Raw genomic sequence first — 16,598 nt, 5'->3', positions numbered from 1 at the left:
TTCTTTTCACAGTTGTAAAATCATATAAATTGTGCATGAAGTAAGTTACGGGAAGGCTCTCTTTTTTATGTCTGTGTATATGTTGTACAATTAGGTACAAGTATTGTACAATTAGGTACAAATTGTTGTACAATTATTTTCCCCAGTTGTCCAGTTGGAGTTGGGGGGGCATAACACTGGTATTATTTGTAATCACAGTGCTTACTCATGTATTTTGTTTAATATTTTATTTCAAATTCACTGTCAAAAACTAGTGTTGCCAGTTCCTGGATGTAGGTTTACCTACTCTGTTGGTTGTCACTGTCAAGTTTTTAGTATTCGTACAGCATAAAAAGCTATAACCCCCCTCTCAAAATATATACATTGTATACGCCAAGATGTCCAATAGCCTGGCAACACATCATGAAAAAACATGCCAAGAAGACCCAGTGGGTTTATAAGTCAGTGCTGCCAATTCCTATTTGTAGGTTAGCTTAGCCAGTGAAAGATCATATAGTAGAATTTTTGTAGAGTGGATGTTTGCGAGTTCCACGACGCGCTGCCTGCCGATACTCTATGCAGCGTCATCCTGATTGCAGAGAAGTCCTTCGTCCACGACGTGAAGAACGAGAGGGTCACAGAGCAGTTTTAAAATTCATAAAAAATTGCCACATACTAAAAATCAACATCCAACACATTTTAGGTTATATAAAATTTGTGAAAACCTTATAATACTGAAATATTAAAACAAACAGAGTCCCCCTTGAAGGTTAGTTCGGTGCGTAAATAAAAAAATGATAGGTTAAGTTATATCACTTAGGATCGTAAAAAAAATTAAAAAATCGTAAAAAAAAAGATAGGTTAAGTTGTATCACGTAAGATCGTGATATACCTACCAAGTACGAGTGGGGAAAAAATGAGTGCAGTGAAAATTTGTACTAAAACATCGCTAAACGCTATAACATCGACAAAAAATTGTCAAAATATCTCAAAAACTTATATTCGATTGATAAAAAAAAAATACCTACAAAATATGATCCTCAAATAATAACGTTCAAACAGTACCTAAATAAAAAAAATGATAGGTTAAGTTATATCACTTAGGATCGTAAAAAAATTAAATAATCGTAAAAAAAGGATAGGTTAAGTTGTATCACGTAACATCATGATATACCTACCAAGTACGAGTGGGGAAAAAATGAGTATAGTGAAAATTTGTACTAAAACATCGCTAAACGCTAAAACATCGACAAAAAATTGTCAAAGTATGTCAAAAAGTGATATTCGATTGATAAAAAAAGAGGATACCTACTAAGTACTATTTTGAAGCGCCCCAATAGCACTACTAACATTCGCCTCGGAAATAAAACCACTCGACGATTGTCGTGAAAATTCAGTCGTTGTGTTCGACGACGCCATCCTGGAAAATCAAAATGAAATTCGCAACTTTTTCACGCAAGGTCGTCACAAAGGAATGGATTGCTTCTACCTAGCTCAAACGTTTTCCAAAATTCCAAAACAGTTAGTACGCGACAACGCTAATTTCATATGTTTGTTTCGTCAAGATCACACCAACCTCAAGCACGCGTACGATGACTACGTAGGCGGAGACATGAACTACAATCAATTTTCGGAAGGCTGCTGCTCTACTTGCTGGAACGGTGACGATTTCGGATTCGCTACGATTGACATGACGAGGAAACCCAACAACGGAAAATACAGAAACAAAATCAACAACTTTCTAAACGTTGCAACGTTGTGAGAAACGACGTGTATAAATAACGTCATGACGAAACGAAAAATCGAAGACGAAAATCTCAAGCTTCGCGATTACCTCGCGAAACGCTTCAAAGGTTGGAAATCCGAGAATCGCGGATTCTACGAAGAGAAGAAACGTCAGGATCAACCTGTGATCGATGCCATCAGCGGTCTAGGTAAAGAAATTAAAAGTGTCACGGAACAAAATAAAAATTTGATTAATGAACTCGTACCGCTCGCAGCTAAAAGTTACGCTGTACCCACGCCTATTTCAAGCATTCCTTCGACGCCGTTCGAACTGAAGGATGCACCGGCACGACGTCGAGCTATAGGTAGCACGTCCTCGTCTTCGGATAAAATCGAGTTGGGACCTTTGGCACGAGACTACCTGAGCACGGGGAAATTCGACAAGGATGAAGTGTTCGGATTGTATCCCAGCATGGAAACCAGCGAAGGCGGCGGTGTGGTGTGGAAGATTGGGAAATCGAAGGTGACCTTCGAAGGCAACGACATTAAAGTCAATTTAGGCGACAAGGATAGTTGGAACAGGTATCCGGGTACGGTGGGACTGTGGGAACTCGTCGCCAAAAAACAGCCGAAAGATTACACCGACGAAGATTACCAGAGTTACAAGGAAATTCTGATCATGACGGATGCCTTGTACCAGAACAACGACGCCTCGCAGAATAGGGTGAAATCGAGCAGCGGCGAGAAGTACAGGAATCTCATCAAACCGATTTGGAACCAGGTCAAAAAAGGCAGCGGCGTCAAACGCTACAACACGTTACCCAAAGAATTCGTTTGGGTGGACGACGTGAGGAAACTCGTGGACCGATTGTTGGTGGTAGCCGGCGAGGAGAATGCAGGCAACCGTAATTTCTACAACGAGAAGGTTGGCATCGTGGACATGATCAGCACGAAACTTTCCAACTTCATCGTGAACGATGACAAGGGCATAGGTTACCTCATCAAAATCATCAACACGCTGCCTCCGAAATTTTGGAACGTGGCCGAAGGAAAGGGGCTTGTGAACGACATCATCAACAAGTTACCTTTCGAGATGCATTTACCTGGCTACCAGTACTGCGGACCAGGTACCAAACTCGAGAAAAGATTGGAGAGAGGAGACAAGGGCGTGAATCCGTTGGACGCGGCATGCAAAGATCACGACATTGCTTACAACACCACGCAGACAGATCTGGATGCACGTCACGAAGCAGACAGAAAGTTAGAGCACGCAGCTTTCGAAAGATTCGTGAGCAGAGACGCATCGCTGGGTGAACGGGTCGCCGCACTGGGTACCACCATTGCCATGAACACAAAACAAAAATTGGGGTGGGGTATATAAATAACATCCAGTAAAAAAAACAACATGGCTTGCATAACTGATTTGCCGCACGAACTACTATCTAAAATATTCAAAAAGGTAGTTAACGGAGATGTTAATAAACTTGTGATCGTAGCTAAAACGACGCCGGCATTTCACATGGGATGCGAAATAGTTCTCAAGGACCGTCTTCGGGAGATCAGTGGAATGAGGTGCGGTGATCTCGACACTCTTCTATCGGCCGCGGGGGAGAAATTGAACGAGAGGTTGGACGAACTGCACGAGGCGAGGCAGGGAAGAAGACGGTATACTGATGATTGGCGTAAGTCCAAACAGGAAACTGAAGAAATCATCACGCAAATCATCGCGTTCTCCGAAGCACGAACTTTCTTCCTCTGTTAAAAAATAATAATATATATACGTGTCAAAAAAACTTGATATATAAATAACGCACATCGTGAAAAAAATAAACTTTGGTATATATAAATAACACACATGGTGAAAAACAATTAAATTTCCCTAACACACACACTGAAAATTTCTCTTCTTCGATATGACAACTGAAAAAATAAGTGATCTCCAAGCATTAAAACAAATGCTAAATTTGTCAGTCGAGTATGTAAAAATTCGGGAATTGGAAGTCGACAAATCTTACACGATAACTTCCGGTTCAATCGTTTCTACCCAGTATGGTCCCAAGGTACGCCTGTTGCTCAACGCACAATACAGTCTATTTTTACCAGATCGATACGCTAACATGTTATCGGATGAGAAGCTATCTATTTTAATCGAGAACAAAACTCGAATCGTGTACAAGGGGACAAAGGAACTTCTTGGCAAGAAAACAAAGCACGTAATAGAATTTGTGTAGCGACTGCGGGGCCGTGAAAAAAAAAATCTCAGAATATTTATATATAAATAACATACCGTATAAAAACTACACAAGAAAAATATCAGAATATATATAAATAACATACCGCGAAAATAGCACATAGAGCATCAACATGAAGCCCAAGGGTGTCGTGTACCAGATACCATACTCCAATCTGAAAAATCTAGGTACCCTCGATGGGTTACTCACCAAGAAACAACGCGAGAAGAAACGTTCTTGCTTGTCGAAAGGACACGGAATGAAATTACTGCTCAGCACACCTCAATTGAAAAGATTGCAGCGTTCGCGGAAACAGCAAAAGATCGGAGGTTTCATATTCAGCATCCCGGCCATTCTAGCAGCATTGGGGGCCGTTGGAAGTTTGGCTGGCGGAAGTGCCGCCATTGCGAAAACCGTCATCGACTCGAAGAAGAACAAAGCGGAATTGGAAGAACAGAAACGTCACAACCTGGCCATGGAGAAGAAAGGAGGAAAGGGGGTGATGAGAAAGTTTAAAAAAAAGAAACAGAAGCACTCACCAACCGAGACATTGAATCTCTGATCGAACCGTTACAAATCAAACACTTCAGAGGAGTTTTTATGTCCGACTCGTTACCTTCAAGCGTGAAAAGAAGAGAATGTGGAGTAGTCAACTTGGACGGTCAAGAAAATCCAGGCACGCATTGGATATGTTACCACAAAAACGACAATGATAAAGCATTCGTTTTCGATTCTTTCGGAGGTGTTCCACCTACAAATTTAATTCATTATCTGAAAACGAGCAAAACCTCTATATACTACAACGACGAACGCATTCAAGATTTCGGAGACGTGAACTGCGGTCATCTCTGCCTCTCCGTGCTCGCGTTTCTCTCTAAAATAAATAACCCTACGGTCGAAGATTTCCAGAAAGCATTGTGGAACCTGAAACAGCATCACTAGGATGGGCGTGTTCCATCTCACGAGCGAATCTTCAATCTTGAAACTCACGCTGCACGACGACATTGTCTATCCTAAATCCGTGGCTCTGCGTGCATTCTACAGCATGTACCTCATACCTAATGTTACGCAGCACAACAACAAAATTAGCGTCGGAAGCGAACACATCGTCGTCACGCCAGGACAATACAATCTTTCCACTTTGCAAGCTCAGTTACCCAAAGGCACATACTTTTCTCAAAATTCGGTCACGCACAGAGTGGAAATCCTGTCGGCGACGGAGACCGTGGACCTGGGCACCATAGGAGAACTTTTAGGTTTCGAGAACGACACCAAACTCGAAGCTGGCATCAAGCACACGGCAACCAACATTCCTAAATTTTTGGCCATAGAGACTCTGAACGTACACTGCAACGTGGCGGAAGGTATGATCACGAAATCCTCGGACGGATTAGGAAGTCACAAGCAGACGGGAATCATAGCCACTTTCAAACCAAGTTCCGAATTCATGGAACCGATCATCTACACGCCCTCTTCGCCGATCTATTTTCCAGTATGTCGCAACCGCATAGACGACATAGAGTTGGTGGTGACGAACGAGAAAGGAGACGTGGTGGATTTCGCAGGTGCCACTACGACGGCCATCGTGGAGATCAACGTATAATAAATAACCATACATGTAAAATGGAGCAAATCGAAAGTTACGAATTGCAATCTTTCCCTCCCAACCGTCGCACCTTCGCCAATCTCAACGAAGCGAACAGGGAGATCGAATACGACCTGGACGTAGGCGACGGGTTCATTCATCCTCACAGAGCGGACCTCTACCTTCAATTCGACGTGGTGAAGAAAGAAAGCGGAGACGCGTTTCCCGCAGCAGCAAATTTGATACTCGTGGACAACTTCGTGCCTCACCTGTTCTCGCAGGTGGAGGTGAGGAAACATAACACCGTTATCGACAGAATAGATTACCCAGGCATCACGTCGACGGCAGTGGGAACGTTGAAATTATCCAAAACAGACGCAGCGTACTACCAGGCCGGGGGATTCGAAGCCGGGACCAAAATATCGACGAGAAGTCACACGGTGCTCTTTCCCATGCGTCTGTTGCCTGGTTTCTTCTCGGACTACAAGGAGATCATGTGGAAGGGAGGACTGAGGGTCACGTTTCGAAGAGCGGCCAACGACAACGACGCACTGATGCGATACGCTACTTTGGGTCCGGACGGCACCACGCCGATATCCAACACTTTACCCGAAGCAGCCAAGTGCGTCATCCAGAGCATGGAATTGAGAATGCCGGTGGTGGAATACGAAACAAATTACGCCCTCAAGTACAAAGCGGAGATCTTGAAAAGTCCACAGGTACCGATTCACTTTCACAGTTACCAGTGCGTACAGAAGGTGGCATCGGGAAGTCACATGGAATTCGACGTGACGACGCAGTTCAACAACATACAGTTCGACATGCCAGATTTCGTCGTAGTGCTCTTTCAGACCGGGAGGGACAAGAATCAGGAAAAAGATTCCAGCAAGTTCGACGACTGCAAAATCAAGAACGTTTATCTGAAGAACGGACGCAACGAAGTGTTCCCGCGCGAGAATTACAACCTCGACGTGACCAAAAACGATTACCTCAAACTTTACGAAGCGTTCTCGGCTTACAAACGCGTGACCGAGGGAAGCGTGGACATGTACTACACGCCCAGCGAGTTCAAAGCACGGAGACCCATGACCGTCATCAACACATCTAAGAGAAAGAAGGTTGTGGTCAACGATCGAACCAACATCAAGGTCGTCTGCGAGTTCCACGATGCCTTGCCCGAGGATACCCTATGCAGTGTCATCCTGATTGCAGAGAAGTCCTTCGCCTACGACGTGAAGAACGAGAGGGTCACAGAGCAGTTTTAACAAGTTTTTTAACATCTTTTCTTGCACAAATAAGAAATTTTTTGTACTAGCACAATCAGTTACAATAGCACAATACGAATTTCACTAGTTCAGATCAGTTACAAATATCAATTTCATTAGTTATCAGATACAATATCTTTTTTGCACTATAGCACGAGACAATCAGAAAATTTGCACAAAAAAATTTGTTGTTGTTTTTACACGTGAAAATTAACAATAAAATTTCTTTTTTATCGTTTCAGATGCTGTCGAAACATCAAAAACACATACACACACACTAGAAAAATAAGCATGCAACTTTATTTGTAACACACACATATTCTCCATCTTCATCAAGAAAATATTATAATAAACATAATTATTTTTATCTATATCTCACAATAAAACTCTATATCCAAAAATATCACAACATCAAATAACATTAGAGTCCTTAGTACACGTTGCATGCATTACGGAGGTCCTCTGTAGAGTTTCATGGAAGTTTGGGGGAAAAAAAAAAAACACGTGAAACCCTACAGAGGTACGGTTATCTAGAGCCGTAGCCGTTAGAACCTTTTTGGGTTGGGCACCACGCACCCTGGCGGGGTTAGGGGCCAGGTATTCTTAAAAACAACAATTATTATTTTGTTTGTTTGTTTGCGTCACAATACATACGCGCGCGCGTGTGTGTGTGTGTGTGTGTGTGTGTGTGGGACATCGTTCCCTCCCCGAGAGAGAGGTTTACGAAGATCACAATATATAAACATTTGGTCCCCGGACTTGGAAAATTACAATAAGGTGCACTCATCTTTCAAAAGATGAGAAGATGAGAGAATGAAAAAATAAGAGGATGAGAGGATGAGAGGATGAGAGAATGAGAGAATGAGAGATTGAGAGATTGAGAGAATAAGAGGATGAGAAGATGAGAAGATGAGAGGAGAGGTTTACGTAGGTCACGATATATAAACATTTGGTCCCGGACTTGGAAAATTACGATAAGGTGCACTCATCTTTCAAAAGATGAGAGGATGAGAGGATGAGAGAATGAGAGGAGAGGTTTACGAAGATCACAATATATAAACATTTGGTCCCAGACTTGGAAAATTACGATAAGGTACACTCATCTTTCAAAAAATAAGAGGATGAGAAAATAAGAGGATGAGAGGATGAGAGGAAGATGAGAGAATAAGAAGAGGATAAAAAGAGGATGAGAGAAGAATAAGAAGAATGAGAGGGATGAGAAGGATGAGAGGATGAGAGCTCATCTTTCACTCATCACTGCCTTTTTGCCCCCGTGAAACATCGTCAGCGCACTAAATGAGGCGTGGAACAGGAAGAGAAAGTGAGTTTTTCAACTTTTTGTAGTCGTTTGGTCAAGAAATCAAAGTTGTCGTGGGAGTCACAATTTTTATCTACTTTTGAAAGATTATTACTAAAAAGATGAGAGTGGTATTTTGATAAAGAACAATATTTTTATCCAAATCAGTTTGATTTTAGGATAAACAAGGGTTGTATTGATGCATTAGCAACATTAGCAATGCATGTTTCGAAATGCAATGTATAAGAAACAATATACGTTTGCTCACTTTATAGATATACAAGGTGCATATGATAGCGTTGATCCTAATATATTAATTGATATGTTAAATTAGACAAATACTCCGAAAATAATTATGAAGATAATATGGAATTTGATGACAAATAGGATGATATTGTTTTGGTTTTTCAGGATACACTTAGTGGGCCCCGTACCACTTCACAAGGATTACCTCAGGGAAGCCCACTTATTCCATTATTATTTAATATATATATGAGAGGAATATTTCAATTTCATAATTCTACAATAAAAAGAATTCAGTATGCAGACGATTTGTGTATATTAGCATCATTTGCAATCCATATGAAGGTATTCAGAAAATAGAAAATAATTTTTATGAAGTGAAATGTTGGCTGGAGTGAATGAACTTTATTATATCACAGAACAAGTCAGTAGCTGTATGTTTTAATAACAAAAGTGAACATAAATTTCCAAATACGTTGACACAAATTGCTGGTGTTCCATTTCAAAATAATATAACATATTTAGGAATTAATTTTGATAGAAAATTGATGTGGATGGATCATACAAGGTATTTACAAGCTAAAAGTGAAAAAAATTTCAGCATGCTAAAGATTTTAGCAAATTCTAATTGGAGTGCTCACCCAATAATAATGCTGTTATTTTACAAAACACTTTTTTAGGCCTAAGTTAGAATATGGATGCAGCATATATGGAAATGCTACAGAAAGAATTCTATGCAAGATAGATAGTTTAGAAAGGAAAGTCTTAAGGAGATCATTGGGACTCATGAATTCAGCTCCCAATGTAGGAGTTTATTTAGAATCCATAGAGAAACCTTTTAAGTATAGATGCAAATGGATTACAAGTCAATTTGTTTTCAAGTGCTGGGAAACACAAGAACACTCAGTAAATAAACTTATGCAAGACCAATGGATTTTATATGAAGAGAACAAAATAAAGGGATAATATTCAACTTTCCTACAATGTAAAATAGAATTTCAAGATTTATTTTCAACAATACCGTACAAAGTTTTTTTGGGGGTTGGTGTAAATAAATTGTCTTCTAGAATTGACTGGTATGGCCGGGCTCACGTTACAAAAAATTAACTTCCCTGCGTGAACCTAATTTTTTGCCCCAGGCAGGTGTGTCGTATCATGCCGAAGGCATGACTCGAATCATAGTCCCATAGTCTAATCATTTCATAAAAAGGGCCCGAGTATGAAAGAAGCTGGAAAGAGCTTCTTTCAAGCAAATGCCACCTGCGATCTTCAGCGGATGTAAAAATCCGCTGATACGAATTCTTCCGGAATCTTCCGGAATTCTTCCGGAATCGCAAACACAGCTTTACGCTGAAAGCACCGTTATTGAGAGACGCGGTCTCTCAACGGCCGAAGTTCGAATTTCGTTTAAATAGCTTGAGAGAATATTTCTCCCCCCAGTCGGTATCTGAAATCTATCGCGTGCACAGTTAGTGCCTCGGAATTATACAGCGTTGAAATAAGAAAGTTATGGCGTGAATAGTTGTTACCGAACGTTACAAAAGGAGTTACAGCGAGGAGTAGTACGCTATCGGAAAGGAGTTTTATTTCAGGAGAGTTTCATCAACGAATCAGCGAGTCGATCGTCACTTCGAGATCTACAGGTAACGAACGTTCCTCTATCCTTGTGTTTCATTTTCTCACACCCCTGCCAGACCAGTCAATTGTAGTGTTTAAAGTTAATCGTGAGTGTTGTTCTTATTTCACGGGGCTAGCCCCCTTGCTTGGTTAAGTGTAAACGTAGCTTTTCAGAGCTATAAACCCTCTTACGATACACCTCTCGCAGACAAATAACTTTTCACATAGCCTATCTACGATCCCTTAATATAAACGATCGGGGGATTGTGCGATACTAACGCATAGCAAACATCCAATTTATGAAATTTCATATGACCAAATACCAGTAAGAAATGTTTCATTAACAAGTAATACAAATATTCAATCATATTTACAAAATTGGGAGAATTATAGATTCATATACACAGATGCATCAAAAAATAAAGAAGAAGTAGGATGTGCTTTTATTGACTCTTCTAATGGAAATATTAAAAAGTTTAGACTACCTGGAGAGTGTTCTATTTTCTCGGCAGAAGCATATGGAATATATCGTGCATTGATGTATATCAATAACATTCCAGAAAAAAGGATACCAATTTTAACAGATGCTAAAAGTCTTTTATACAGTGTACAATCAGCATTGTTGCTTTACATAATAAAATTATATGATAAGTTAACTACAGAGGGAAGGACAATTCATTTTGCATATATACCAGCACATTTGGGGTTCCATTATAATGAAGTGGCAGATAAAAATGCTAAAGAAGCAAGAATAATGGATCACAGAACGAATATATTATTATCATATACAGATATGTTACCAAGAGTTAAAAACAAAATTCAACAAGATTGGGAGATATGGGTCAAACAAAAATGTACATGCATGGGTCATTCATATAAAAATGTACTAAATTTAAACAATAAGACTCCGTGGTTTTATACAATTAATATACCCAGAAAGATTTTTGTTTTAATACTAAGATTGAGATCAGGTCACATACGTTTAAATCACCATTTATATAAAATGAATGTAGTTAATTCACCTATGTGCAAGTGCAATCTAGACCAGGAAGATGCTAATCATGTTATAATATTTCAATGTCCACTTGATACCACTCAAAGGGAGATCTTATTAAAGAATTTAATAAAAAAAGGAATACCTCTCCCAACTTCTTTAGCCTCTATAATATCGTCACCAGATGTAACAATTGTATTAATCATTTTTAGATTTTTTCATGATATTAATATAGAAATATGAAAATTCTAAATATTCAAAATGTGTAACTTGATATAGTCACCAGATATAACAATTCTATTTATAATCAATTTTAGATTTTGCATGATATGATGTATGTGAAAACTGTATATATATTCAAAATTTGTAATTTGATGTAACAGTATCCTATATGACATATTTTTAGGACACTTGGTGTAGAGCTGGTATAACAGCTAAAGCCAATAAAGTATGAATGAATGAATGAATCAGAATTCGAGCTATATTATGTAACAAAATGCCTATTACAATTTATGAATATAGTACAAAACCTAATGTGACAATTTTATGGAATTTTGACAATTAGATTAAATCGTAAGGCATTTATATTAATAATATGAATTAAGATTATCATTCATGAAAGATTTTCTGTATTTTAATTATTTAAAGATATGATATAACTTACATGAACGATCATTTAGAATTTTGGCATAGTTTTTCCGAAGGCAGCGCAAATCTTCGGAGAGACACATTCGGGGTTCTGAAATATAATCTTAATGAACTAATTACATAGAAACAATTACCTACTTCTCTTCTATTCTCGTACATTACTATTTCAAGCAAAAAGTAAATTTCATTGATACGCAAATTCACCTGCTTATAAATCAATTCTCTTGTAACGTCAACACCTGTAACATGTTTCAAATTGCCTTTAGAAACTTGTTTTAAATTATAAGCTAGATCAAAGAAAATTCATGAACATTCATAAGCTTTACATTTTAACTAAACTTGTAACCCTTTGAGATTACACAGAACATTTTCAGATATATAATATAAAAAGCGACGTGTTCATAATTGAAGATAGACATCTTGGTGGTTACATAGATGGAAGTTGACACAAATATGGCACTGGCACTGATGTGGTTATGTGAAGCTTCTCTCAGATTAGCACGAATACTTAACATTTTATTAATTCCGTTTACTGTTCGATACTGTTTTTACTGCATGTCTCTACATTGTTACGTACCCAATAGAACCAAGTAATGTAAATAGTTTGTCAAAGAGGAATAGAGATGGCAGCACAAGGCGTGCAAAATTAAGAATTAGCATAATATATGTGAATAACTTTATAAATAAGAACAATGCAAATTCAAAAGATGAAAAACAATAGAATCTATTATAAGAAGAAAAAGAGTAAATATAAAGGAAATAAATTAATGTAATATACTTAATAAATCAAACTAGTGATCATATGTAAATTGATCAGAAAACTAAAGAAGTCAAAGCATGCTACGAATTTGTGTCTGAACAGATCTTGAATCTGTCTGATTCAAGATTCTGTCGTAGAAGGAAGTCCAGATCCAGATTGTGCATTAAGGAGGAAGTCCAGGTCCAGATCGTCCATTAAGAAGGAAATCCAAATAGAAGCATACTCAAATCGAGAAAAGAAATAATAAAAAACATATTGAGATGAAAATTGGCTGTGAATGAAAATTACAGAAGAATGTAGCTTATCATGTAAATATTCTGATTCCATGTATCCTGTGTTCGAATAATATGTAACTTCAAACGTCTTCATTGGAAGGCATCCTGTCTGGTTTCGTTGTCTACAAAGAACCCTACCCTGTAGATATTCTACAGAGCATTCCCTGACATTCGCTACGAGACTCGGCGGCAAGCTGCCCGGCATCAGCGCTTGTCTTTCCCTGTGAACGGGTCAGCGATAGTCGCTAGAGTCGGCTATTACAGTTTTCATATCGTGTACTAAACTTGACTTCAGAAGATGTTGAAAATGATGTCGCTCTGCTGCAACACATTCCTGGCATCTCCGAAGGCAATTGGCATTTACACGTGGAAGTTCGTCTACTGTAATTCTCCCGATTTCTCGTACAATACTCTCTTTTAACTCACGGTTGGTGTTGGGATTGTCTTTGTATACTTTATTTTTTAGATTTCCCCATTTTTCTTTCCACTCTTTTTCAGAACTGACCCTGTTACTCTAAACTTTTTTACGAGGTTTAATATAGTGGTCCTATGTGGAACGGGAACACCAGGAAATTTCGTTGCAAAACGTCGTCGCACTTCTCTACAATTCCTCTTTCTGAAATAACACTCGACAAGATAAATCCTTTGTTGTAATGTAAACTTTTGTGGTGTCATACTAAGCCAAAATCTTCAACACACGGACACGACACAACACAACATCCGAGGGAGGATTATGCTCGCGTTAGTCTGCAACGTCAACAGAAGGGGAAGGAGAGCGAAGGCTGGGAGAGCGAAAAATACAGACTAGCGAGCGACTGTCGCCGGCCCGTTTACCGGGAAAGACAAGCGCTGATGCCGGGCCGCTTGCCGCCGAGTCTCTTAGCGAATATCAGGGAATGCTCTAGGTGAGGTTTAAAATTAAGATTTATGTACCTTGCATCAAATGAAGGTGGCAACATATGTGCAACTTTTTAATTTTGTTAAAAATTAGCCATATTCATAAAGGAATTTTTAGAAGATAATGACTTTCCGAAATATTTATAATAGTTTTTCATTACATTTATCTATTATGTCAGTGCATAATACGTATTGATCTTTTATAGTGTTCAAGTTTTACAGGCACTTTACTACATGTAGACATTTAAAAACTGTACAGATATAAGCATTATATAATGCAGTAAAAAACGAAAATAATAAGCCTGTTAAAGCCTGTATTGAGTTGGTGTTTTAAGTCCACTTTATGCACAGTAAGGCTAATCGGGACTGGACCTACAGTTTAAAGTGGGATCCGAACAACTTCTGCCTCCACCGGCTATCGAACCCGGGACCCCTTGATTACAAGGCAATGACGCTACTACTGCGCCATGGGGGAGGCCTTAAAGCCTGTACAGATGCTTTGAATTTTTACTATTGTGAAAATATATACTCTTAATTTTCAACGTGTGTAAAATTACATTGCATTAACCTAGGGCGATTGGTAAAAAGACATTCCAGAAAAGTTATTTTTGCCATTTGTGAAGAGCTTCAATGTACGTCGCAACGAAACAAGAAATGTCCGAAAGCCACTTAGTTGGCAAAATACGGCAACGTTAAAGAGGAGAAAGTTGCAACGACTCCTCCTTAAATAATAGTCATATTTCAAACAAACATTTTAATTAGGTTTTGAAATTTAAGTTTGTTCCAGTGACGTCGCCAGAGGAGGGGCAGGGTGCAAGCGCCCCCAGTCGAAACTCTATAATCCAAAGTGGCATTAATGAAATATCGAATAATAGGGGTCTTCACTTCCAGACGATTTTGCAATATTGAAAAAAATACCTTCCAGGCGATATCAACTAGATGATATATCGTCACGATATTTTGGCGATATATATCGTGTCGCCGATATATTGTCACGATATTTATATATATCGTGTCAGTGAGATATCGTCACAATATTTGGCTATATATATCGTGGAGACGATATATCGCCGATATCACAATACGGAAAAAATATCGTATCGTCCGTGACGATATATTGCGATATCAAATTTCCGATATCGCTCATCCCTAGTATCCACACACATGGTCTGTCGCCGTGCAGCACCGACACACGGTCAAAATGTGTCACAGCCTGTAGAGAACATTTCTCACTCAACATCCCTTGTTGAAGCCTCATTTGGGTGCCACGATCCCTCGGAAAACAGCATTCTCAATTCAGTATCTATTCAACCACATAAAAGTAAAGTGCTCCCCTGTGCTTAGCACCACGCCATGAAGACGTATAGGAGGTGTGGGGGTAACGCCCCATATTCACATTTTATCACAAACGTTGCGGGATCGCGACCTGGCTTCTATATGACCGCTCCGTCGTCCGTCAATTACATCCAGGGTGTATAAAAATCATAATTTTTATTTTTAAATAGAAAAACACGCTTAAAATTGCTTGTATGGTTTTTGGCACCATATATATAGATATATGTTTTTTCGTAGACAGTTTTTTCTACAAAACGGCCCTGTAAAATATTTGAACACTTTGATTACAGCAAATAAAAAATATAAGTAAATATACATTCTTCTGTTTCTGATGCTGTTCCTATTGTAGAAATGTTTGTTGAGTGTGTTAATGAAACTAATGATAATTTCAGTACCTTTTCTTCCAGTGAAAAAAAACATATTGGGTGTACTCTATAATTGTAACTTAAAATATTAACATAAAAAATTATATAGTCCTTGTAGCTGAAGTTTGGAGATTCTTTTGATGATAGCTTGAAAAATATCAGCTACTATGTTTATTTACAGTTTAATGATAATGGCACTATTTATGGTTTAACATGATTGGTATTTTGTATATTTTTCTACACAAAATGTTTGCTATTTTTGCCTATACAAATTATTTAATTTTAAATCAAGATAAATGTGTGGTTACATTTCCTTTCGTATGAGCTTCACACCAACAGTAACTTACATATATTTTATTTCCTTTGTGTACCTTTCTTAGAGCCTAATAAACACCATTAAATGATTACGAGATGAATGTACTTTCACAAAAAGGGATTCTGATATCTACAAAAGCCTTATGTACTTTTTCTATAAATTATTTATTTGAAGTGATTGAAATCAGTGATTTCCTTTCTTTAAAAACTCACCTGTTTTAAATCTTGATCTAACCAACCTCATCGTAGCTATTAGTGACGCTGAATAACAAAAAAATAAAAATAAAAATTTGCTATATGGAGCAACGTGCAATGTACCTACTCAAATAATGAAAGTGTTTGCAATAAAAAAGCAGTCACGCCCTAAATTTATTATTGACAGTTTAATAGTGGAAATACTTACTACCATTTTTCTCTGCAGGTGTGCAATAACTAGATTGTATAGGCGGCCTTTGACTAATAGGAAACAATGGTTGTCCGCAACCTAGAATAAAATAAAATCAATATCAGATGACACATATGTCTGTTAACATATATTAATTAAGCTTTTCTACATAAACATATAGGCCTATCTGATAACTTAAGCAATAAGTATCAATATTTCACACTTAAAGTTTCAATTTCGATATTTTTGGATAAAGCTAGAATGGATTATTTAAAACAAGAAAAGTAGATTGTAATAAAAGTTGTTAAGTGTGCAAGACAAAGTGCAAATAAAGAGTCCATTTACGTATTATAATCCTTTAAAGAAAGATAAATCTGAAAAGTAATTACACATATACTACTGATATAAAGAGTATACATTTAATTCTCAAAACATATTCATACATATACAACTTACATGAGTAAGTTTTGTATTGATATTTGAAACTTCAATGAATTTTGTAATAAAAGTTTCACGTTTGTAAAGAAAACTGTGTTACATACCGTCGTATGGTAAGAACATTACTGAACAGTTGCAAAAACTTTCAATAAACATCTGTGTTTTTATTGTGCAGCATGCATCTCTGGCATTCTCCATTTTGTTCGCACAAGGTTTGGAATGAAGCCAACTTTGCTGAGCCAGT

This window comes from Lepisma saccharinum, chromosome 18, assembly GCF_977018435.1.
Source record: "Lepisma saccharinum chromosome 18, izLepSacc3.1, whole genome shotgun sequence".
In the NCBI taxonomy this organism is placed as follows: domain Eukaryota; kingdom Metazoa; phylum Arthropoda; class Insecta; order Zygentoma; family Lepismatidae; genus Lepisma; species Lepisma saccharinum.
This window is presented reverse-complemented; position numbering follows the sequence as displayed.